The sequence below is a fragment of the Mus caroli genome, unplaced genomic scaffold (assembly GCF_978045245.1).
Source record: "Mus caroli unplaced genomic scaffold, Mus_caroli_1 scaffold_2, whole genome shotgun sequence".
Classification (NCBI taxonomy): domain Eukaryota; kingdom Metazoa; phylum Chordata; class Mammalia; order Rodentia; family Muridae; genus Mus; species Mus caroli.
The window spans coordinates 83,835,583-83,859,117 of NW_028227257.1; the positions used below are offsets into that span (position 1 = coordinate 83,835,583).

At 35.5% G+C, this 23,535-nt stretch overlaps 1 protein-coding gene across 7 annotated transcripts in view; it reads right to left on the minus strand.

Moving 5' to 3' along the window:
* Lrrc4c (leucine rich repeat containing 4C) overlaps window positions 1-23,535 on the minus strand; it is a 1,324,975-nt gene that overhangs the window by 788,984 nt on the left and 512,456 nt on the right. For all 7 annotated transcript variants that reach the window (XR_015046506.1, XM_085834625.1, XM_085834628.1 and 4 more), the window contains one exon: window positions 10,095-10,183. The gene's annotated coding sequence lies outside the window, so the exon portion shown is untranslated. The remainder of the gene's footprint in view (window positions 1-10,094; window positions 10,184-23,535) is intronic.

A 23,535-nucleotide genomic window follows, 5' to 3' on the forward strand; every position in this document is an offset into this window, starting at 1 on the left:
TAGGATAAATTACTACAGGAGATAGGGAGTAGGATTTTACTAAGAGAACCATGTTGAACCTCAAGAATATCATTTTCTAGCTGGATAATCATAAAGAAAATTCTTATATCACTGTTATTAGTGCTTTTCTTACATATAAAATAAAGATAATTTAGCATATGTACAATTTCTGCTGTATGGTAAACATTACATTTGAGGAAAATTATGACTAAAGAGATTTGAAAACAAAATTTGAAATTTTCTTTAAATCCAGGTCAGTGACTACCAGCTAGAATACAAAATATACTGAAAACACTCAGGAGACAGAGGCTTGCAGATTTCTTAGTTCAAAGAGAGTCTATAGAGCAAATCTCTGGACAGCCAAGTTTAGGCAATAAAGGAATCACTGAAAATAAAATTTAAAAAAGAAAAGCTTGTAAAGTTGTAATAGAACAATGGGGCTATGTTCCTGTCCCAGCAAGCAGCAGAACTCAGATGCTTTGGCTCGCTTTAGAGTCAAGAGTAGAAGAGGTAACTTGAACAATTGATGCTGGTTACCTGGGGCTAAGAAATTACTTGTTATTAAAAAGAGAGCATCATCACTGAAATAGAATCTTCTGGGAAGTGTATTCTGAGATGACAAAGTAGTTGTGTTCCAGAGATAGACCTTGTAATGGCAGCCAAACTTGGTAATGTGTAGGAATCTCCATTGTTATACTGGTTTTGAAGGGGTGATGAAGAGCAACTGCTGATTGACCCTTTGAAAGGTCATGAAACACCATTAGGAAACATTCAATGACAGGACTGAAGGGGTCATGCTAAGAAGTTGAGGCTTGGTACCACAAAGATAGCCTATGAAAGGTTATTGTGAAAGTACAACCTAGTTGCATGGAAGACCACAGCATATTGGAGATGCTGTTAACATAGAATGACCATCAAGAATAGCAGCAACGGCACAACTGGTTGTTAACATGTAGAAGAATGCGAATCGATCCATTCCTATCTCCTTGTACTAAGGTCAAGTCTAAGTGGATCAAGGAACTTCACATAAAACCAGAGACACTGAAACTTATAGAGGAGAAAGTGGGGAAAAGCCTTGAAGATATGGGCACAGGGGAAAAATTCCTGAATAGAACAGTAATGGCTTGTGCTGTAAGATCGAGAATTGACAAGTGGGACCTCATGAAACTACAAAGCTTCTGCAAGGCTAAAGACACCATCAATAAGACAAAAAAACCTCAAACAGATTGGGAAAGGATCTTCACCTATCCTAAATCAGATAAGGGACTAATATCCAATATATATAAAGAACTCAAGAAGGTGGACTCCAGAAAGTCAAATAACCCCATTAAAAAATGGGGCTCAGAACTGAACAAAGAATTCTCACCTGAGGAATACCGAATGGCAGAGAAGCACCTGAAAAAATGTTCAACATCCTTAATCATCAGGGAAATGCAAATCAAAACAACCCTGAGATTCCACCTCACACCAGTCAGAATGGCTAAGATCAAAAATTCAGGTGACAGCAGATGCTGGTGAGGATGTGGAGAAAGAGGAACACTCCTCCATTGTTGGTGGGATTGCAAGCTTGTACAACCACTCTGGAAATCAGTCTGGCGGTTCCTCAGAAAATTGGACATAGTACTACCGGAGGATACAGCAGTGCCTCTCCTGGGCATATATCCAGAAGATGTCCCAACCGGTAAAAAGGACACATGCTCCACTATGTTCATAGCAGCCCTATTTATAATAGCCAGAAGCTGGAAAGAACCCAGATGTCCCTCAACAGAGGAATGGATACAGAAATTATGGTACATTTACACAATGGAGTACTACTCAGCTATTAAAAAGAATGAATTTATGAAATTCCTAGCCAAATGGATGGACCTGGAGGGCATCATCTTGAGTGAAGTAACACAATCACAAAAGAACTCACACAATATGTATTCACTGATAAGTGGATATTAGCCCAAAACTTAGGATACCCAAGATATAAGATACAATTTGATAAACGCATGAAACTCAAGAAGAATGAAGACCAAAGTGTGGACACTGTGCACCTTCTTAGAATAGGGAACAAAACACCCAGGGAAGGAGTTACAGAGACAAAGTTCGTAGCTGTGATGAAAGGATGGACCATTTAGAGACTGCCGTATCCAGGGATCCATCCCATAATCAGCTTCTAAACGCTGACACCATTGCATACACTAGCAAGATTTTGCTGAAAGGACCCAAATATAGCTGTCTCTTGTGAGACGATGCCGGGGCCTAGCAAACGCAGGAGTGGATGTTCACAGTCAGCTATTGGATGTATCACAGGGCTCCCAATGGAGAAGCTAGAGAAAGTACCCAAGGAGCTAAAGGGATCTGCAACCCTATTGTTGGAACAACATGATGTACTAACCAGAACCCCGGAGCTCTTGTCTCTAGCTGCATATGTATCGAAAGATGGCCTAGTCGGCCATCAATGGAAAGAGAGGCCCATTGGACTTGCAAACTTTATATGCCCCAATATAGGGGAATGCCAGGGCCAAAAGAATGGGAATGGGTGGGTAGGGAAGTGGGGGGGCGCTATGGGGGACTTTTGGGATAGCATTGGAAATGTAATTGAGGAAAATATGTAATAAAAATATTAAAAATCAAAAAAAAAAGAAAAAAAAAAAGAATAGCAGCAACAGTTGAGTCAAAAAGAGCCTAGAGTGTTACAGAGGGCAGAGCTAGAGAAGTGACCTAAGCCCTTTAAAAGAGCCCAGATGATCATTGTCAATCCCAGTCATTGGAACAAGAAATTGTAAAGTTGAATTGCTTTTGAGACCCCAAGATGTTAGAAATGCTGAAGGATACCTGAAGAAGAAAGCTTCAAAAGGGAGTAGAAACTGCCCCCCACCTCAAAAAAAAAAAAAAAAAAAGATTGTGTTGTAGTCAACAACGATGAAAGGAGTTGGAGATCTGAAGAGCATTTTGACATCAAACATGAAGATGAAGAATATGGAGTCTGCCCAGGTAATTTCTGCTCTTACTTTGGTCTAGTATTTCTTCACTATGCTCCCATACTTTGGAATGGTAACATTGGAAGCATCTGATCTGGTACTTTTTATCATTTATTTGATTTTATAATGGATTACATTAAAGAGGGTGTATGGATTTCAGAAGAGATTTTGAACTTTTAAGCATTGTTTAGATTGTGAAGTGGTATGGGAACTTTTAAGTTGAACTAATTGCATTTTGACTTATGTTATATCTACAAGCTTCTGGGGGCCAGGGAGTGGAATGTGGTGTTTTAAATAGATTTGGTCCCCATAGATTCATGTTCCAATGCTTGGCCATAGTGAGTGGCACTATTCAAAGGTGGGTGGGAGGTGTGGGAAGTGTGTTGCTGTGGTAGCAGGACTTTGAGGGCTCACATATATGCTTATGTCTGGCCAGTGTGATGCACAGTCCTCTTTTGCTGCCTGCTGATCAAGATGTAAAACTTGTCTCCTCTAGCACCATGTCTACCTGGATATTGCCATCCTTCCCACCATGATTATAATGGATTGACACTCTAAAACGGTAAGCCAGCCCCAAGTAAATATTTTCCTTTATAAGAACTGCCCTAGTAATGTTGTCCCTTCATAGCAATGAAAGTTTAACTAAGACATGGCCTAATTTAGATAAAAGTAAAATCAATATACTTACTGAAAGTAGATCTAAGGAGAGGCCCAGTAGGTAAAATCACTTGCCAAAAAGCCTGAAGATCTGAGTTCAATCCTTGGGGCCCATATGTTGGGGCAAGAACTGAATCTAGAAAATTGGCATACTTCATGTACATGCATATTGGGTGACACACATGCCCACACATATACATTTTCATGTATGCAATATAAGTAAATGTAATAAAAAGAAATAAATGTAGTTATAGATTGTTGGTAAATGTATAGGACCAATAAAATTTAAAATGCCAAAAACTCAATCACAAAATAAATAGGTGCTGTGATGCCACAAAATATAAAATCTGTGTCAATTTTGTAGCTGCTAAATTGGAATGAAGCAAAGCCAGCTCTTTCTCTTAGGCATATTCTTCAATTGGATGATTTTTTCTCAAAACATGTTATTAAAGGCTTTTCTGCAGTCACAAATGGATTCAAAGCAAAGAGCATATTGATTAAATGTAATTTCTATTATTGCAATAAATGGTGTTTTTTCCTGCAAGTGCTAAGTACTTAGTGACATGCAATTGACTTATTATACTTGACTTCAGGGTTACACACATAATGGTTTTATTGGAATTACTGGGACAAGAATGTGTTAGTGTGTGTCCAAATGTATTTTCACCCGTGTGTTAATGACTGTGTAATTATGCATTTGTGTATGCACATATGTGTCTGTGTGTGCATGTATGAGTGTGTGTGTGTGTGTGTGTGTGTGTGTGTGTGTGTTTATTTGTTTTCTGTTACTATGAGATGTAACAGAATCATATTTTTTTAAATATCAGTGGAGGAGGAAAAATTCATTTACTCTTAATACTGTTTCCTAAGGAATCGAGGTATGTTTTCTTTTATTAAGTAATATACATTCCCTTACTCAATAAACATAAAAGATTAAAAGAGAAATGGACCATATATATGTATATGTATGTGTATGTATATATGTGTATATATATATATATATATATATATATATATATATATATATGTGTGTGTGTATATAAACATTAACCTCAGTATGGAAGTAAGTAAGGATGGAATTAATTTCTGTCTCTTGTGTTTTATTATTTAAATTTTATGGTATTTTGTTGTAATTTTAATAGGTAAAACAAAAATAATTTCTAGATGTCATGAGAGAGGTAAAGTTTAATTTTTCTTTCAGAGATCACTGCTGTGTACATACATATACACACATATAGACACACACACATATATCATGTAAACAGACACATGCAAACACAAGTACACATATATGTATTTTCATATATACATATATACATGCATATATATTTCATATATATTCATATTTCATATATACCTGTATATATACATAGGAACAAACATGTACATATATGCATGCATATAAATATGTGCATACACACAAACAGATACATAGAAACAAATGTAAACACAAATAAAATATTACCAAATAAGAGACCATGGTATTTTATATATTATGCAAAAGAAATGCTTAATGAAAACTAAATTTTTAGCAATGCTATATACAATGTGACTCAATTTTATGATTGAAAATTTTTCGACAAAATGTGCATCTTATTATTAATGATACTTGCTTAATTCACTATCTGGAAATAGGTGCATCTTAGGATATCACTGTAAAGGAATCAATTTATAGTTTTAAACCTGTTTTGAATATCTACTTTCTTGTATAACAGATAAAACAAGGGCTTCTCTGGAACTTAGTCTTTATAAAGTTATCTAAGATAAATTATAAAATAATAGCAAATATTATTTTTGCACTCTGTGAAAAAAATCAGAACCTCAAGATGATAAGCTATGTTAATCTTGTTTTAGGCTAGGATTATAAAAATAAATAAATGAATCCTTGCTACAATTATTCAGTTTTCCACAGTAGGCTTATAATTCCTCCCACAATTCCATAGGAACAGCTAAATTGAAAAGTCTAAAATGCTGTCAGTGGGTGGTTGAATAATCTCCTCCAGTGTTAAGTTTAATATCAAGAATTGCCTCTTCGAACACAAACAATAAAAAGTGTTCAAAGGCTAATTCTGTAATTTAATAACCAAGCACGTTTCTCATTTGGTTTCTCTGCAGATGAAAGACATCTAATGTGATTGGTTTTATAGGTCTCTTCTTTAAAAATGGAAAACATCAGCAAATTGGCAAAATAATGTTCTGAATCATTGAAAACCAGCACCCCTATGAAGACCACCACAAAAGGACTCTTTTCTTAAAAAACCAAACCAAACCAAAAAAAGGCCTCTTTTGGGAGATGTGCATACAAAGCACACTAATTCCCTTATAGAAAAATCAAGATTTTAATGGAGTTAACTTGTAGCCATATTAATCTACTAGATTCAAATACCAAGTGGATGGAAATTGGAGTTGATTCTCCTAGAAGATTCAGAGTTATACTGTGTTGTTCATTTATTGGAAGAAAAGAGAAAAATCACCTGCTACAGACCTTCACAGAACTTAACTCCTCCGGCTTGTTTAGTGACCAATTTAAATGTATAGAGGAAAATGGTAACCTTTCAAATGCACTACAGTTTTTTTTTCTCAAGAAATATCTGTTTAAATATCTGCTATCTGTTCTAAGAGAAAAACAGTTGCTTTTTAACTTAAACTGTTACAATTAATTTGATAATAATCACTAATTATACTTATAATTTTACAGAGTTCCAATCAATATGATGCTAGCTACAGAACTGTTAAGAAAGGCAGAATATCTAATTCATGAGAATAAGCAGAACAGTAAGATCATCTGAAGAAGTCTTTTCAGCCAAGCTATTTATGCTACTGTGCTGCCTTGTATTACTATGTAGCCTTCACACAGTTTTGCTAATAAAAATCTCCATGAATGCCTCATATGTAGATTAACTTTACTCTTTATATTTTTACTGTAGAGCATATTTATTCCATATATATTTAAATTGACTAAAAAATTGTTTTCAGCAGGTCCTTTGGAGATCTGGGAAACATGTTGCTTTCTTAAGTGATGGCAACTTTGAGAGGATTATGCCCTAATGACTTGGATGGGAAAGCGGGATGCCTAGAAATACGGCTGATCCTAACCTTGAGAAAATCTTCACTATTGTTGTCTCTGCATTAATTTTTAAATTTATTTAAAAGATTTTCTAAGAAAGTCAAAATTAAAAGAAATATACTCTACATGTTATTTTATGTTGCAGGACTAGGCAATCTCTTCTGAGGTTGTATAACCATGGTCCATGGTGCTTGCCAGGTATTTATAGGATCTTGTCTTTGCTGCTAAAAGTTTTTGACTGTGCTTTGGGAATAAATCATCTTTGCAGATTTCAGTCTGGGCATGCATGGCCTATGTGTGTGGACATCATTCAAGTCACCTTAGCTAAATATGAAGTATAAGGGCAGTTAACATTCTAAAATTTTGTAGCAGAAAAATTCAGATTAATTCCAACACAGTTTTTTCCTAAACAAATTGTTTCTGTGTCTATAAAGTTACCACTAATGAAAAAAATCTGAATAGTTAATTAAAAAAATAATTTAGCCCTCAAGCCACCAAAGAATCATTATTGATTTGCTTGATTGTTTCTAGGGAAAGACCTGGCAGAAGTATGTCATGGAAAAACTTTAATTCATGAGAATGTTTCAGTGTATACAACTCCAGGATAGGCACAAGGTGTCAGATGCATTTCAAAATGTCAAACCCAGGGCAAATTAACTCAATACAGGTAAGAAGATACATCAAAACAAAAACAAAAACAAAAACAAAAACTAATTCTTCTTTAGCCTTAGGTGGGGACACAAATTTAATAAAATCAAGAGAACCAAGACAACTGCTGTGAACACATGACTTTAAGATATGAGGGCTGTGATGGAGCATGCTCTTAATCTCTTTAATCCCAACTTTCTCCAGGAGGCAGACCCAAGAAAAGATCTGTTCAAAATCACCCTGACCTACAAAGTGAGTTCAAGAACAGCCAAGGATGTTACACACAGAGAATCCTTGAATTCAAAAGCCCAAAGCCAGAGAGAGAGAGAGAGAGAGAGAGAGAGAGAGAGAGAGAGAGAGAGAGAGAGAGAGAGAAGAAGAAGAAGAAGAAGAAGAAGAAGAAGAAGAAGAAGAAGAAGAAGAAGAAGAAGAAGAAGAAGAAGAAGAGAGGTGGAAGAGAGGAGGAAGAGAGGAGAGGGAGGGGAGAGGAGAGGGGAGGAGAGGAGGGGAGAGAAGGGGAGAGGGAGGGGAGAGGAGGGGAGAGGAGGGGAGAGGAGGGGAGAGAGGAATGATAGGGAAGCTCTGTAGCTATGTTTATAAAACTGAAGCATTCAGTTTATTAAATAATGTCTGCATAACAACACCATCAGACTGTATGTCAATGTGGATGAGAAAAAATTTACAAAGCCCCACCTGAAGAACTACAGGCAATCAAGGGGGTGATGAAAGCATAAGAAAGAAGAATTGATTTTATTGAGGGAAAAGCCCCCCACAAAGTCTGTCTGGTGCCAAGCAGTCATAACCAAACACCTAAAAATAAGAGGAAGAGGAGGAGGTGGAAGAACTGGAAAGAACAAGTTTGACCAGCAAATTGGGAAAGCAGGGATGGATTACATAAAGACAGGACTGCTTATCCAGAATCTTGAAACACTTTGTAAGTGTCTTATTTTATGTAGTATTAGTTGCCTTTATTAGAAACATAAAGAGACTGCAAGAGGATTTTATTTCCTTCACAATGACTTAATCAATGGCCACTCAGTTTTAAGTGGCTACAACTAATTTGTTAGATTTCTGTTCCCAGATATTTTCCTACATATCTGTCTTCAGCAAAATCCTTAGATTCACCTTAAACCCTATGTTTGTTTCTTCTCTGATTATGTTGACTCACAGGAGTTACAGTTAACTTATTTATTTACATGGGATTTTATTAAAGTTGCATACATATACACACACAAGACATGTATATTCAGAAATGAAATTGGTAAGTATTGTAAAAATCTCATAGCACATTGAACTAACCAAGATTAAAGGTATGGACTTGTGTATATGTATATACATCATTTGAATTAACAAATACATTTAATTATTTGATAATAGATCACAAATGATTACATAATAATATACAGAATAGTACAATTTCTTCAGTGTAGGACTTAATTTTTTAAGTAATTTCAAAACTGCATATATATATATATATATATATATATATATATGTATATATATGACTGCTTACAGTAAGCTGCCCTATCAAATAGCCAAATTTTCATTTCAGGAACAGAATATTTTATCAAAGATAATACTGATATGGTTGGAAATATTCCAGAGACCCTTTTATTACCTAAAGATAGCAATTAAAGTGATTAATAATTATTGATAAGTTAAACTCTTAACCAACAGTTAGTGAGACTAGCAAAATAGCTCAATTAATTTCCCTGATTTCAAAGGGCTGAAATGTAGAAGTGATGTGAATAAATTATGATAAAAGACATACAAGCAAACTTGAAACATTGCTCTAAGTTGAACAACACAGGGGAAAATTTTTATGAATTGTTACACTTCTGAGTAGAATTTAAGCAGTGTTTCAAGGTAAATTTTAACAGTCAAGTAGAGAATAGAAATGAGATGAAAGCCTAAAAATTTCAAAATATTATTTGAGATGCTAGTCTGTCTTTCTTTCTTTCTTTCTTTCTTTCTTTCTTTCTTTCTTTCTTTCTTTCTTTCTTTCTCTGGATATTAAAGTGTGAAATGGTATCACACTGCAGCCTAGGCTATGTCAGAACTCAGAATATAGCCCAGGATGCCCTTGGACTTGCTGCAATCCTTTTGTCCCACCTTTCTCAAGACTGGGATTACAGATATGTGCCAGCAGCCAGAATGATCTGGCACAGTTTAGACACTGTTTGAAGAACTGGAAATGCACACAAAGTCATTCATTCCCTTGGATTTCACTAGGTATTGACAAATTACTGTCAGCTCTTTAGAGAAATGCAAATTCACAAGATACTGATGTGTGTGTGTGTGTGTGTGTGTGTGTGTGTGTGTGTGTGTGTGTGTATATATATATATATATATATATATATGATAGATTGATTGATTGATGGATAGATAGATAATATGGAGAGAGAGAGAGAGAGAGAGAGAGAGAGAGAGAGAGAGAGAGAGAGAGAGAGAGAGGAGAGAGAGAGAGGAGAGAGAGAGACTGAAGAGGGTATTGAAGTGAAAGAAGGTTGCTTTGTTTGCTGAGACCTGAGACTACAGGTTATTATCCTGGAAAGCTGTGAGAGAGACTGCTTCAAAGTTCTCCTCATAGGGGTTTACAATCTCACCCAACTCCCTAGCAACAGGATGGCCAAGGCCCAGTACTCAGCAAATAACCATGCTAATTCTCAAATATTTTCATTCCCAAGACTCTTTGCAAATCACATGAGATGATTCTCTTTATTTCTTAAATATGCTGTTCAAGTTATACTCACATGAATTTAGAGTGTCAACAGAAGCTCCAGCTTCCTCAGCTCCACTCTCTCTGGGTAAACAAACAGGCATGCAATCAAGTGGATCATTTCTAGGAAAAAGAGAAAATTTAAATCTGACATTAATCTTAAGGAAGTTAGTAAGAAACTTCAGCAACATTTTTTTAAAATAAAACCTGTGTGTATGTGTGTGTGTGCTGCTTCATACTTGAGGCTTTTTCAAGATTATAAGAGGATAGTTATGTACATAAACATAATACTTGCTTCTGTAAAATATCGTCCTTTATCAAGATTTTTAAATATATTGCTGAGCACCATTTTCCAAAGGAGAAAACAAGTTACACCATTGTTCTTCTCTCTTCTTGTGAACACTATTTTAGTTAAAGGAACTCATCCCTCATCCTTAATTTTCCTTTCTTACATCTCTCCAGTGACTGACTCTCTCTCTCTCTCTCTCTCTCTCTCTCTCTCTCTCTCTCTCTCTCTCTCTGTGTGTGTGTGTGTGTGTGTGTGTGTGTGTGTGTGTGTGTCTGTCTGTCTGTCTGTCTATGTTTCTTTCTCTTTTTTCTTTTTCTGTTTTTTTTTTCTTTCTTTCTTTTATTTTGTTTGTTTATTTGTTTGGTTTGCTTTGCTTTGCTTTTTTTCAAGACAGGGTTTCTCTGTGTAGCCCTGGCTGTCCTGGAACTCACTCTGTAGATCAGGCTGGCCTTGAACTCAGAGATTCGCCTGCCTCTGCCTCCATAGTACTGGGATTAAAGGCGTGTGCCACCTCACCTGACTTTTTTTCTTATTTATTTTTTATTTATTTTTTTTTTACTTATTCACTTTACATCCCACTCACTGTCCCTCCCAGGTATCCCCTACCATAATCATTTGCCCATGTTCCCCTTCTCTTGTCCTCTGAGCAGGTGGGGACCCTGAGTAACCCCCAACCCTGGCACTTCAAGTCTATGCAAGGCTAGGTTAGGCACTTCCCCTCCCACTGAAGATAGACAAGAACATATACCATGTGTATGCAACAACTTTTGGGATAACCCCCATTCCAGTTGTTTAGGAGTCACATGAAGACCAAACTGCATATCTGCTACATCTGCATAGGGAGGCCTGAGTATATGTTCTTTGGTTTGTGGTTTAGGCTCTCAGAGTCCCCAAGAGTCCAAATTAGTTGAATGTTGGTCTTCCTCTGTAGTTCCAACCTCCTTCAGGCCCTCAATCTTTCCTCTGGTTCTTCCATAAGAGTCTATCCACTGTTTGACTGTAGGTGTCTGTATCTGTCTGAGTCACCTGCTGGGTGGAGTGTTTCAGAAGACAACTAGCACCTGTCTGCCATTCATCAGTCTTAAACAAGGCTCACCTGTCATTCCTCATGCTGCTTGTTCTGCTCTTTGGTCTGAAATCCCATTCTTTTTCATATTCCCAATTACAATACATCAAACTCTGTCTCCTTCCCACCATTCCTCCCTCCCTTCTTCCCTTCCTGAAGCTGTTTATAAAAATTAATATCAATCTCATCTACATTTCCACAAATATCTTTTTTATTTAGACAGATAGTGCTCTTGAAAATATGTGGGCAATAGGTGGAAATTAGGTAAATAGTGTTGTGCTGTTTGAATGTTAAGATAGAGTAGGAAAAGAATTATTTCATTATTTATATTGTAAACCATCATGGTAATAATACAACCCTTAAAATTGTAGGAACTAAATACAGCAAATCAGCCATTTAGTTAATAGTGATAGATTTGCATAGCAGGAATTGGAAACAGTTCCTAACTAAACAGTTTTCACTTGTATCTAGGACTCTATTCTCTCAAGTTTTCTTCTCCAGTCAGGTTCTATTTTCAGTCACCTCCAAGGTTTCTCTTTCATTTCTTGTTATACTGAATTGGACAGTGAATCATTGTGAACACAGAGGCTGTGGAGCACTCACAAACAGAGATCTAACATGACTGCCATCTGAAAGACCCAAGCAGCTGAAAGAGGCAGATGCAGATATTTGCACCCCACCAATGGACAGAAGCTGCTGACTCCTGTGATTGAATTATGGACAGCTGAGAACAGCTGAGAAGGAAGGTGACTCAGTAGGAAGACCAGTAGTCTCCATTAACCTGGACCTCCAAGATCTCTCATTCATATATATATATGTATATATATATATATATATATATATATATATATATATATATATATATATATATATATATGTATATATATAAGAGGACTGCAGGGTCTAGGTTCAGTCAGACAAGATGCACATAACCCTCAAGATACTGGGCCCCAGGGAGTTTAGTGGTCCAGTGGGATGAGGGGTAGGGAGTGGGGAGTTGGGACATCCTCGTGGAAACAGGGGGGCAGGGAGGATATATGGGATGGGGAATAGTCAGAGGGTACACTGGAAGGGGAATAAAAATCTGTTGATTTTTTGTTTTTGTTTTTTCCTTCCATGTCTCCAGTCTCCAGTGACTTAAATTATCACTCTCATGTGGTTGAGAATTAACTAAACTAATTTGATGAAGAAAGTCATTAGAATACTAAGTAACTGACCAGTGATAGTGCACCAGGTATTAAGCTCCTTCGATGTCAACTGGGTGACAGGTACTTCTCCTTTATTAATATCTGTTTCTGTTGTCACATAATAGACTATCCCCAGCCCCATATGCCTGAGACAGAGAAAAAATGACCAACTGGAGGGGGAAAAATGTTATTGAGAGAATTGATATCTCCAAATCAATGAATAATACCTTTTTTTTTCTCCAAGAGAATAGATTTCAGGGCACAGACCTGCCATGCTTTACATACAGACATCCTTCTGAGTTATATTATAGATCCTTAGCCACAGAACTGTAATGATTACAGTGACATATTATCTGTCATTTTTATATGGGACCTGAGCCAATAAAGTGGAGTCACACTATAAAATAGGACTTGAATACTAAAAATCCTCTAAATGAAACAGAGCAAATTAAATATATAGCTCAGATATGAAAAACTTCATTCTTGATAAAAGTATACCCTGTACACAGAAGGATGAACGCTTAGGTTTAAAACATTTTTAGACATCTCACATAAACTTGTAACATTAGTGGGGCATGTAATATTAAATATTGGCTTTCAGACTATTATTAAGTATCTACGTTTCAATATGATAAGCAACATTAACATGTAAAATAGATGACATATATTGCCATATATAAAATCATAGGATATAATCCATTAATAAAATTAACAAGATGACATATTATATAATAATTTAAATAGTTATTCATTAGATTGAACTCTTAGCTCATTCCATGTATCAATACCTAATTCTTAAATATTCCAATGGAATTAGGAATCATTATCTCCATTTAAACCTGGAAGACGAGGAACTGAGAGAATAATTAACATGCCCACAAAAAGTGAACAGTGGAATGAGTATGTGATAAACCACCCTTTCTCTAACTTGGGCTTCAAAGCCATATTATAGTAAAAACAAACTATATTCACTCCTATTTGGATTCATTTCTATTTATGAATTAAAATTGTTTCAGAAAGATTCAGCTATATCCTACCAGTAACTTTATAAGTGTTTTTGTACTGCCTTTTTCAGGAAATAACCATGCCTTTGTTTCAAAAGCTGTTATGTCCATCTTGCTATAGCTACCTTCTTATAACCAGAGGTTGTTATGACCAACTTGTTATGCTTATGTTCTGCTTATTTGCCTGCCAAATCACCTGTTTGCCCTACTCCTGATCTATAAAAGCTTTTATTTCCCCCATGTCCAGTGATGATCTCTTACACCCTGACTTTGGGAGAGAAATTCCTATACATAAATAAAAAAGCTTACTATAATTAATTTGGCCATGATTTGGGTCAGTAGTCTTTCTGCTTTCATCAGTGGGGTTAACATATACTATGCTAGATAGCTCTGTATTACAAAAGCAAATATTAATTCAACAGATATATATCGTTTGCCATCAATAAGCATTCAAAAAACATGTCATATCTCATAGAAAATTACCAGAATATTTAGAAGCCTAACAATGGCTTTCAAACAAAGTCTCTAAAACCCTGGTAAGACCTTTGCAAAGCTGGCTTCTTTACTATAAATAATGGTTCTAGAGCCCTGACTCTCCCCAGTAACTCATCTCGTTTGTAATCACTTTTGTGAACTGAGACCTTGGAATGTTGGAGAGTGACTGCAGTAATTCACTATAATAAAATACTAATGACAAGGATCGATGCAATCTGAGCATTCTTTGTCTGGTGTCACTTTAAAAAGATCACTTGAGAATGTTCTCTTAGTTGCCATGGTACATTGGAAAAATCCAATAAAGAAAAATGAATAGGATTGTGTCTTCCTCCAATTGTGACAGTTTGTTTCCTCATGATATACAACCAGGTTGGCAGGAAGAAAACCTAATCTTCCTCTGACCTTTCTCCATTTGAGTGCAGGCCCCATAACAATTCTAAACTGTCACACTGAAGAGGTCTGAATGCAGAATGAAGGAATCCTCAGATATTTCACTTTGTCTGACAACAAACTGAGAAGTGTTTTAGAGTGCTGTCTTTATAGAGATTTGATTATATACCACCTCCCTTACTTTCATGATCACTGTAGTGGATAGCATGTGCCTGATACAGACAAGTCCAGGGATTAATTATTGGATAGCACACTGTATGATTCATCATGCTTCTATGTTGTCTAGATTCGTTTGGAAATGTCAGTGGTGAGTTTGGAAAACAAAGATGTTTTCTTTTTTAGGTAAATAAACATAGAACAGCTAAATATGTAGAGATGAGACAGATTGATACAAAGACAAAAGGGAATTATGTACTTGTTCTCAGATGACAAGACTGCAACTCTAAAATGTCTACCTGAAATACACCATTATTCTCACTAAGTATCTCTGATTCTCATGACTTCCCTAGTTCCTACATCTTTGTAATTTAACAGGCAGAATTATTTAAATGTATGCATTTCAACTTCTCAGATTATAAAATACTCCAGTGTAATGAGTCTATTTTGCAAATGCATGCTCTGACTTAACAACAAGTAACTAGCAAAATTATATATAACTCTATTGAAATGGAAAGGTTAGGTGGACATACAGAACTGGAGCAATTCAACAAATTATCATCAAGTGTGAAAATGAAATTTGCTTATTCGTGAAGAGTTATAGAAAAAGTTTAGGGGGCTGGTGAGATGGCTCAGTGGGTAAGAGCACCCGACTGCTCTTCCGAAGGTCCAGAGTTCAAATCCCAGCAACCACATGGTGGCTCACAACCATCCGCAACGAGGTCTGGCGCCCTCTTCTGGAGTGTCTGAAGACAGCTACAGTGTACTTACATATAATAAATAAATCTTTAAAAAAAAAAAAAAAAAAGTTTAAAAAGCAAAGTTCAAAGACAGCATATTTGATGATTGTATATATGCTTTGTGTGTCTATGTAAAAAGTTTAGCTATGAGAATAAGAAAAGAGGTTTCATGATATATAACGTTATGTTATAAACTGAATGATGATATTGCATTGAACATTAATGCTCTTTAAAAAAGCATTTATGATATGAATCATAAATAAGATTCAATTTTATAAATAGTTGTGAAAATAGCACTTCTGAAATTCAAAACCTTTCTTTAGTATTGGTGCTTAGGTAAGGAAGCACCAAGAAAATTATCTATTCACGACTTGTTATAAATAACTACCAAGAATCACTTTCAAATCATTGCTTCTTTTTCATGCAACTAAAATCCTGGCACATATGTCTGTTTGAAATTCACTCTTCAATATTCACTTTTTTTCCTTCCGAAATGAATTTACATTTATGGATGAATAGCATAGAAACAAGTGGATATTTTTATTTATTCAGAGACTGATCCATTTTCACATATTAATGCATCACTATAATTAGGACTCTAAATTAGTAGTAGAGAAAAATTACCAAAAATAAAAAAAAAGACAGTCTGTCATTAGCTACACCTGATACTTTAGAGTTAAAAAAAAAAAAAAAAAAGCCAGTTTGCTTCTTTAGTTCTCACTGAAAAGACAAGGAAATAAGGAAAGACTATAGACCTCTGTTCCTGTGTGATATTTCTGAGTAAATAATTCTAAAAATAAATTTACCAAGCATGACTTACAAACACTGCCAATTCAGTTAATTTCATTCATATATCTTGTCAGTGTGCTATCTATTTTAGCAGAGGGAAATTATCATGGAGCTAGAGGTTTCTTACTTTACCATTGAATGGCCATCTCCAAGAAATACACCTGTGCCACGTGTGTGAGCATCCAATCAGTTGGTATCATTCATAGTAACAAAATCTCATCAGAGTATCCTGGCACAAAAAATTAGAGACTTGATACTATCTCTCAAGAACAGTATTTTTGAGGTTGTTTATAGTCATTTAGAAATTCCCTACTTTATATCAAGCGTATATTTCGTTCTGGACTGTCAATAATTTTCAGATAGCACAGAACCACTTTTTTTTTTTTTTTACTTCACTTCATGGTGCCTTAATTTTTCTACTCATAAAACTGAGTGTGATCATATGTAAGTATTGAATCTGTTATTGGATACAAGTCAAATGATTCTGCAAAAAGCCGATAAAAAACATAGTGCCTACTTAGAGTGTATTATTAATTAAAACTCCTACACCTTGAAGCAGATTTTTCCTTTACACAGGAAGGAAAATATATGTGAGGCTGTGTCCTTTATCAAAGGCCCACACTTGTGAAGTGTTTAACTCAAAATTCCACTTGAGACTTCTTTCCCTTGCCTTGCCTACAACTCCAGGCTGTAGTCATATCCTACAGAGCCTTCAGAACATGTCTTCTAGATGTTTCTCTTTGATAGTCTTATCTATCACCATGTACATTTTCCATAGTGCCAACATCTGAAATGATTTTTCAAAATCATGTACCTCTTTCTGCTGCCTTAAAATTTGAGTGACTCTAACTTGCATTCAAAGCAAAACTACAAGGATTGTTAGAAAAGCATTCTAAGCTTTGCTGAGAAAACAGACTTTTCCAGCATTCCCAGATGGTTCCAAGCTCAAGACAACTGAATTGTGAGTAATTACCTTCCAGATTAAGGTGCATCTAACAAAGTAAATGTAGAGAGGTGAGTAAAATATCGGTTTTTTTTTTAAAAATAGTTTATGGTGTACTAGCTTTAACGGTAAGAGAAGAAAGCATTCTTATGTTTATTTCCTTCATTACAATATAAGATTAGAATTGAATAACAGGATAGTAATTATAATAATTTATCTCAATATCTCTATCCATCTATATCTACCTCAAAAACAGTTTACAATTGCAGAGTAATAAATAGGAACATTCTAAATCTTATTACTTCTTTGAAGGATTAAGAAATGCAACTTGATTTTAGTGCTCTCCAAGAATATACTATTCTACCAATGAATAGTCACATATAAATTTTACACATGCTTATGTTAAATATAGGTTAACGGGTAGATTATTTTGAAATGCTTAAAGTGATTAATCAAGGCTGTTTCTTTAGTAATGAGAGAGATTCAGTGATATTTTAGGCTTTTAAAGTTTGGATAAATTAAGATCATGAGCATGAAAACTCACTTGAACTCAGTAAAATATTTTGGGCATGGGGAAGCTCAACAACAGTGTCTTAGAACATAGCTTGGAGCTCACTTGGGGTATTAAGCTGACACATAGCTGTCTTCAAATAGACTGGTAGCACTTCCTGAAAAGTGAGCAGATTGTCTCCTTTTGACCTGAATATATTCATACTAGATAAGATTATACTTTTAGTTTTAAAGAGGAACACTCCTCCATTGTTGGTGGGATTGCAAGCTTGTACAACCACTATGGAAATCAATCTGGCGGTTCCACAGAAAATTGGACATAGTACTACCAGAGGATCCAGCAATACCTCTTCTGGGCATATATCCAGAAGATGTCCCAACCGGTAAGAAGGATACATGCTCCACTATGTTCATAGCAGCCCTATTTATAATAGCCAGAAGCTGGAAAGAACCCAGATGTCCCTCAACAGAGGAATGGATACAGAAATTATGGTACATTTACACAATGGAGTACTACTCAGCTATTAAAAAGAATGAATTTATGAAATTCCTAGCCAAATGGATGGACCTGGAGGGCATCATCTTGAGTGAGGTAACACAATCACAAAGGAACTCACACAATATGTATTAACTGATAAGTGGATATTAGCCCAAAACTTAGGATACCCACGATATAAGATACAATTTGCTAAACGCATGAAACTCAAGAAGAATGAAGACCAAAATGTGGACACTGTGCCCCTTCTTAGAATTGGGAACAAAACACCCATGGAAGGAGTTACAGAGACAAAGTTTGGAGCTGTGATGAAAGGATGGACCATCTAGAGACTGCCGTATCCAGGGATCCATCCCATAATCAGCTTCTAAACGCTGACACCATTGCATACACTAGCAAGATTTTACTGAAAGGACCCAAAGATAGCTGTCTCTTGTGAGACTATGCAGGGGCCTAGCAAACACAAGAGTGGATGCTCACAGTCAGCTATTGGATGTATCACAGGGCTCCCAATGGAGAAGCTAGAGAAAGTACCCAAGGAGCTAAAGGGATCTGCAACCCTATAGTTGGAACAACATGATGAACTAACCAGTACCCCAGAGCTCTTGTCTCTAGCTGCATATGTATCAAAAGATGGCCTAGTCGGCCATCACTGGAAAGAGAGGCCCATTGGACTTGCAAACTTTATATGCCCCAATATAGGGGAATGCCAGGGCCAAAAGAATGGGAATGGGAGGGTAGGGAAGTGGGGGGCGGTATGGGGAACTTTTGGGATAGCATTGGAAATGTAATTGAGGAAAATATGTAATAAAAAAATAAATAAATAAATAAATAAAAAAGAAAAAAACCAAAGGAAAAAAAAAAGACAAAAAAAAAAAATCCACTAAGTACCAAACTAAACCAAATGCTAAACACAAAAGCATTAACATAATATTTTTCTAAGTCTATGTTTTAAACTAGAAGATGGATATAAGAAAATATTGGATGTAACAACTTTTCATATATGTATATATTTTATATACATATATTTGTATGTATGACATAAAGGCATCTTTATAGCTGAATTAGGAACCAAAAAACAATATCAAAAAATATACAAGGATTGTGCTGGAAAAAAATTATAAAGACAAACTTCTAGTGAGGAGGTGAAGGAAAGAAGAGGCTTCAGAAGATACTAAAAGAATGAGATACTTGAAAAAACTAAAGACCAATGATAGGGTGGAAAAATTCATGACGGAAAAGTGTGCCTTTATCTGAAATTCCAAGAAAGATTCAGAGAGCTGGTGGGGAGTTCCTGTGTGAGGTTCCACATAGAGCCATTCTGAGATTCATAGGAATGGATCTGAGCTGATACAAGGCCTTGGCTGTAAGCAGCCTCTGGGAAACATATTCAAACCGCACATTCTACATTAGATAGGAAAAACAGTGACTGGGACTGTCTGTCAGTTATGGTCACTAGGACAGATGGCTCACTTTCTTCCATGCCACTATGGGAATGGGAAGTTTTACAGGTGGACCCCAGTGTTTCCAAAGGTCTGCAGTTTTGACATACAATTGACAGTCATAAAGTAAGCACGTTAGGCAAGCTCATGGTAGTCATGAGTCAATGCTGTGAAATCTTGCATAGCACTTTGAGCTCAGAATTAAGAGTGATGCATTAGGCTACAATATGTATCAAAGATGAGAGGCTCAATAGAGAGTTAGCTGGGCTCACACAGGGAAATGTGAGAGGGCCTCTATACAGACCTGTATTTTGTAATTAGAAAGATGCTACAGCGTGCTTATTTCTAATAACCAGGATTTCATTTTAGGGAAAAACTGAACACAAAAAATTATAAACAACAGATTTATTCATATTTTCCTCTCTGCTCATATATCGATGCAATTTTTCTTATCCCAGGTAATCACTGCCAATAGCTTAGTACAGATCCTTCTAATTAATCTACACATACACAAATATAAGTGGAATTGTTTTATTTTGTGTTTTGTGAAAGAAAAACACTAGCAATCTTCTTTTCCAAGTTAATATGATTCCTGAACATTCCCTCATGTCAGTACATATAGATATGGCCCATTCTTCTTGAAGAATATATAAAATTAAAGATGAATAAATGCATAAATCAGTAAAGGATGAGACCAGGTAAGCTCTGAGTATCCAATATCCTCCATGCAACTTGACATATTACCTGCAAGATAGTGAATGTAATGGAAGTAATGCATCCCCATTTTTCATAGAAATAATGCAATTTTGATATACAATAAAATTCAGAGAGCAAAGACAGGGAGGTAAACAGTTCATTGATTTTTTTCCAGAAACTTTGATGGTGAATTGTTTTGTGTTATTTCTGCTAAGCTCTCAAATAAAAAACTACACACAAACACACAAAGAAGAGCTGTTTTTCCAAAATGTTTCCCAGATGCAGAAAGAGATACAACCTTGCCATATTGTCTGGAATAAGGCAAATAGTTCAATGTTGAAATAGTATGTTTTATGAACTTCATGATATACTTACTAAATTAGTATGGCAGGAAGGGGCAGTCCATAGAAAAGGGAAATCACTAACTTATACTTTTAGATGCAATCTCATAATGCAAGTAGGGCTTGAGAAAAAGCAGGATACCTGTATGTGTTTCTACAGATGGTATTATCTATATAAACTGTATGCACATTCTTCTCCTTGTCTACAAGTACAGAAAACATACTATGTTGTAATTTAAATACTTTAAGTTAAATCATAAATCTCCAGAGAATTATGACCCAAGCCATTGATGTTTACAAGTCCTGTCACATGGGAATTCATAGAAACACACCATACTGAGAGGTAAACAAAAAAGTGCTAATTTAATATTTTTAAAAAGTTATTACATTGTATTTGTTTATCTTGTCAGGGTAGAGAGGCACATGACCATGTGTAGAGATCAAAGTACAACTAACATAATTGATTCTCTTCTACTACCCATGTGGATCTCTGGGTTGAACTCCATTCACAAGTGTGAGACTGATGCTTTTATGCACTGAGCCATGTGATTGGTCCCTGATTTAGAATTTGGTTTTATAAAAGGATTAGTTGCTATCTAATATGATGGAATGATAAGAAGTCTCACTTGTAATATATTTAGTGATTTTTAGAGCAAAGTGTTTGAGCTCTTTCTTTCTCTAGAAAGATGACCTTATAATAGTAATTCAATAAGGCAGGAGAAATTACCCTTTCAGAAAAGAATATTCAGATCTATAAATTCTATATAATAATAATTAGTTCAAAATTAGTGTACATCTTTAAATAATTCATATCTATAAAATATCACTTTTATTATATTTTCATTTGTATTTTTGTTGGTTTCATTTTTATGCCAAATCCACATATAGTTCAAGATAGCTTATATGATGAACATTGTTACTTTTATTTTTAAGAATTATTGATATCAGGACAAGAGAGATGATTTGGTGGACTAAATTACTTACTGCTCTCGCAGAGGACTTTGGTTTAATTCCCAGAAAGGACATTGTGGCATCCAACTATCCATATCTCTAGTTCTAGTGTGTTTGAAGTCCTATTCTGACCTATGTGGGCATTGAACACAAGATTTTTATACAAGCATATATGCAGGCAGAAGATTAATAGACATACAACAGAATAAATATATCTTTAAGAAATAGTTGAAAACTATCTGAGTCTCTAAGTAGTTTAAATAGACGCTAGGTCATCAGAAGAGCATCTGTGGAACAAAATTTTAAGATACCAAAGACCAATGTTCACAGGTCATGTGACTCTTTCCAGAGAAAATATTTTCAGAGGGAGTTTCTACCTTCAAAATATATGTATACCTATGCATGTTCAAACACACACATAACACACAGACACACACACATGTCATACACACATGACACATACATCCACAAAAAAACAGAGACATATACAAAAACAGTCATAACCACAAAGAGACAGAATCAGAGAGAAAAAAAACCAAGATGTATCCTGTGTAGGTTTTTCCATTAAACCATTCTACCATCTAATGGAGCAAAAATCGGCCTCTTTACTGAAAGGTCAACAAATCTCTGCATATACCAGTGCTAAGCATTTACAAAGGTAGTAATTAAAGATCTTTATAAAATAAAATTGCTTTGAAATGTTACTTTCTATAAAAATCTGATTATTTTTGTTTTACATTGAGATTTGAAACATAACTTTCATGATACAGCTCAATTAAAAGCTCCCCTGAGAGGAATCTTGTCAAAACCATAAATTTCCAGGAAATAAAGTGAGAAGGTATGAAGATAGGGGGCCAGAAAACAAATTGCTTGGTCTACATATCCCAGAGGCCACCAATTTTGCAGTTGTACTGTTATAATCTATCATTAGATGAAGATTTTCTAAAAGCTTTGACAGACATTTAGAAAATAGATGGAGAAAAAAAGAGAGAGAGGAAAAAAGGGGAAAAAAAGAAAATAGATGAACAGCAACAACAACAACAACAACAAAAGCCTCTGAATAGCAGTATTAGTGGTGGTGGTAGTGGTAGTAGTAGTGGTAGTAGTAGTAGTAGTAGTTGTAGTAGTAGTAGTAGTGGTAGTAATACTAGTAGCAGCAAGCAGCAACAGTAGGAGTTGAGAGGAGATGGGGGAAGCAGTTGGTAGAAGGAGGAAGGAGAGAGAGAGAAAGAGAAAGAACCTATCTTGTCAACATAGGCTATTATGACCCCTCTAAATGGACAGAAATTCCTGCTTTCTCTGAACTTCAGAGTATTTCCAATCTGATGATTTTTTTTTCATCTATTTAGAATGAAAATTTGCATGTGATTTGGTAGGCCCGTTTTCCTCATTACATCATCCTAAAAAATGCTTCATCTATGTCCAGGATTACTATATTCAAACCTGTTAGTGAGTACTGTGCATATGTGCATACTTAGCAGTTATCCATTAGACAGGAATAAAGCATCCACTAAGCCACAAGGACTTTATTTTCCTACTAGATCTTGAAATGTCATAACAAGCAAAGAGGAAGAATGACAAGAAATCTTACCAGGGTTGCAGATATAGATGTAGCTGCAGAGTTGCGTGCTCTAAGCATCCTTCTTATTTTCATTACTATACCAATTCATCTACAATAGCAATTTTAATAATGTAAATATACTTTTGTTTTCTATCTTATTTTATTTCTCCACGGGAAAACTCTGTGCTAATTTATTCAGTCTATATATGTCTCCTAAAAGTTTGTGGGTTGAAAATGTATACCTGTACATTATATTTTAATAGCATTCAGAGGTGAGTCTCCAGTTGTAATTAATATTGATGAAATCACAAGCCTGGGGTCACTATCATAGCACTACTGGCTTTAAAAGACAATAGCTCTAGATATCATGTTTGTTTTGTCTTTCCTTGTATATTCTTTGAAGTAAGGGAACGAGATAT